This window comes from Otolemur garnettii, unplaced genomic scaffold, assembly GCF_000181295.1.
Source record: "Otolemur garnettii isolate 467f Iridium unplaced genomic scaffold, OtoGar3 scaffold00020, whole genome shotgun sequence".
Classification (NCBI taxonomy): Eukaryota; Metazoa; Chordata; class Mammalia; order Primates; family Galagidae; genus Otolemur; species Otolemur garnettii.
Genome location: NW_003852415.1, coordinates 3,750,514 through 3,753,862, shown reverse-complemented (window position 1 = coordinate 3,753,862; position 3,349 = coordinate 3,750,514). Strand labels below are relative to the sequence as shown.

General features: G+C 52.0%; 1 long non-coding RNA gene across 1 annotated transcript in view; it reads right to left on the bottom strand.

Moving 5' to 3' along the window:
- Positions 1-284: 284 nt before the first annotated feature.
- LOC111724180 overlaps positions 285-3,349 on the bottom strand; it is a 22,353-nt gene continuing 19,288 nt past the window's right edge. Inside the window, exon 3 of the long non-coding RNA XR_002772521.1 lies at positions 285-374. This is a non-coding gene — a long non-coding RNA (uncharacterized LOC111724180). The remainder of the gene's footprint in view (positions 375-3,349) is intronic.

Below are 3,349 nucleotides of genomic sequence, written 5' to 3'. Positions count from 1 at the left end.
TGACAGGCAATTGTGGCAAAGGCTGCAGGGGTCTGCAGATCCCCGAATTGCAGGGGAGGGAATGTAAACTCAGTGGCTTCAGTAATGGTGCTCCTGACTGTAGGCGAGGAGCAATTTGTCTGGTGGGATAGTTCTGCTCTGTCTTGGAGACCCAGATTCTAACCCTTACATTGATTTTGAAAGAATGTAATTAGATGCTTAGATTGGTTTTTGTTTCCTGTACGAAGACCAGAGAGGTTCTCTGATCATCCCAGGCCCAGAGAGGTTAAGAGACTTGCCTGAGCAGGGAGCTGGTAACAGTGAAGTCGGGATCTGAGCCAGGGTGGGGGTAGGCGGCTGACTCCAGGTCCCCTTCTTATTTTTCTGTGTGCCACCTGTAAGCCAGACAACAAACAAAATCACAACAAACAGGAATGAAGTCCCCAGGCTCAAGAAAGAAGTTAGTGGAGAAAATGAAATGCTGGCAGGGACGCCTGGGACCATACTTCAGGCTCACGTGGGGGCAGCCCCTGAGAGGGCTTCAGTGGACATGTGACAGGCTGTGTGTGTACAGACACCTTATTAAGGCTGCACCCTGTTAAACACCCTTTATTCCTCACTAGCTCCTGAGAGGTAGCAGCCTAAGAAGTAGGAATCGGTGTCTCTGTTTTACAGTTTTTCTCCTCTGTCTGCCAAATCCTCTTTCTCCCTCCTCCAGTGCCCTCATTTTGACCAGCTCCCACTCCAATTTGTCAATGGGAAGAGTGGGGCTGCCCTCCTGGTGATATGTGGTCCCAGCGGTTCCTGTGCAGGGTGCCTGCTAATGAAGAAGATTCGAGGCCTGAATCTGATGCCACCTCCTTCCCCTCCCCTGTCAGGACTCAGCTGGGTCAGGTGCAAAAAGATCAAGGCTTGACCTTGTACCACCACCAGGCCCCTGGGAGTCTGCCCAGAAGCCAGAGGCAACCCCCCACTGCAATCAATGATTCCTCCTGGCAGCTGTACTACCATGCTGACTGCAGCACCAAGACCCAGGAGCAGTGGTCAGGAAGGGTCCCTGTGACCTGCCCAGCACAGCCCCACAGGGCAAAGAGCAGCCAGACGCCCTGCCACCTGCCCGGCCCCCCCTAGCTCTCACCCTGTTCTCAATTAGCGAAAGATGGTGGCCCCTGAGGCCCCTATAATTTGAGGGGTGGTCTAAATCTAGACTCTGATGGGGAGGAGAACAAAAGAGAAACAGGGGCCTTTTGAGAGGTCAGGGGGTCTGAAATGGGCCTGGCCTCTGGATTGTCTCCAAGGTGGCTGACTAAGGGCCTGGGGTGCCCTTTGTTCCAGGTTATAAAGTGTGTTTACAGTCATTATCTTACTGGAGTCCCCAACAGTTCTGCCAGGGCAGAGGTGATGGCTGTATCCATTTTCCAAATGAGGACTCTGAAGCCTGGAGTGGGTGAGTACCCTGCCCACAGTCACAAAGCTAGCAGTGGTGTGGCAGGGGTTGGGGTCTGAAGCCAAGGCCTGAGCATTTGTGCAGCTCTTTGCTCCTTCTGACATCTGAGCTCTCAGCTCCTGGCCTGTCCCAGGGCAGAGACTGGAGTGGTAGGGTAGTGGGGGGTAGTTTTGGCTCCCTGGAGCCTTTCACCTCTCAATTCCCTTTAAGAAGTCTTGGCTTGGCTAGGTATCCGTAGCACAGTAGTTATGGCACCAGCCACATACACCCAGGCTGGTGGGTTTGAACCCAGCCCAGACTAGCTAAACAACAATGACGAATGCAACAAAAAATAGCTAGGGCATTGTGGCGGGTGCCTGTAGTCCCAGCTACTCGGAAAGCTGAGGCAAGAGAATCACTTAAGCCCAAGAGTTTGAGGTTGCTGTGAGCTATGATGCCACAGCACTCTACTGAGGGCGACATAGTGGAACTCTGTCTCAAAGAAAAACAATAAAAAGAAGTCTCGGCTCCAGAAGGTGGGTGGCTGCTTGCCCCTCAGAGGCCTTGGCTTTCTCTGCTGCCTCCACTTCCTCCAACCCCAGCAAGAATGCTCCATTGTCGAGATTCAGCTCAACTCTGCCTCCTCCAGGCAGCCTTCTTGGAGCACCCCCAGATCGCAGTTCTCACCCTCCCTCCTGTAGTTCTCTACTATGTGGTGGGTGCTAAAGGGAAAGGAATGTGTCCCTCTCCTCACCAAGCTCATTCCAGAAGGAGGGTGATAACATACAGCATGTGAGGAGGGTTACTGCAGAACAGGGGGCTCAGACACGCAGCACTGAACCCAACGTGGAGTGTTCAGGGAGGCTTCCTGCACAAAGCTGTGATAGAACCAGACAGAAGGGCTTTCTGTCACTCTCCTTAACTCGGCCAACAAGGCCTGCCATGTGTGGTCCTACCCACACTCTAGCTTCATCTTGCTGAACTCCCTCCATTTCCATCTCCAGCCTCCTGGGTCTTTCAATTCCTGGAGCAGGCCACCTTCCCCCCTGCCACAGGGCCTTTGCATATACCAGTTCCACTTCCTGGAAGGTTCTCTCCTCCCAGTTGACTAATTCTCCTCCTAGTTAATCTCAGCTCATTTGGTGCTTCCATAGGAAAGAGCTCCAGGCCAAGTCCAGCCCCCCACATCCCCTGCCTGGGAGCATCTCAGGAGGCAGATATAGTGTAGCATCTAAGTGTGGGGTCCTAGAGCTAGACTCTCTGGGTTTGAATCTTGCCTCTGCTATTTGCTACCTCCATGTCTTTGGGCAAGTTTCCTAACCTCCCCATGCCTCAGTTTCCTTATCTGTGAAATGGGGATGTTAATAGTGTCTACTTTATTGGGTGGAGGTGAGGATGAAGTGAGCCAATTCACAGGTAAGGTGGTGCCAGCACATAGTGATGGCTCAATAAAGTATTATCTCACTTGTTAGCATCTACTGCATTTGATGTTATTTATGGGACGGCATAGCAAATGACTGATCCCCTCCACACTGTCCTGTGAAGGGAAAGCTCCTTGACAAGAAGAACTCATGGCTGTGTTTACTGATTATTTTCTCTGCAGTGCTGGGGAGGGCTGAGTGCTTTACAGACATCTGTTGAAGAAAGGAAATTCTGGCAGTGGGGCTGGGGTGGGACTCATATGGCCCTGTGATCTGAAACCCAGAGTGTTTTGGCTGGAGGAGATGTTACAAATCTCTAATCTAAGCCACTCCTTCCACAGATGGCAAAGGAGCTGCTGGCTGACAGCTTCCTGGCTTCCAGCCTCACAGGGGCCAGGCAGTCCCTGCCTACCCCATCTTCCCTTGGGGCTTTGCTCAAAGCCTACTGACAGAGGAAATGGCAAAATCTCACACTGAGGCAACTGTTTCTGTCTTGATTTAGAAAAAAAAATGTAGCACATCA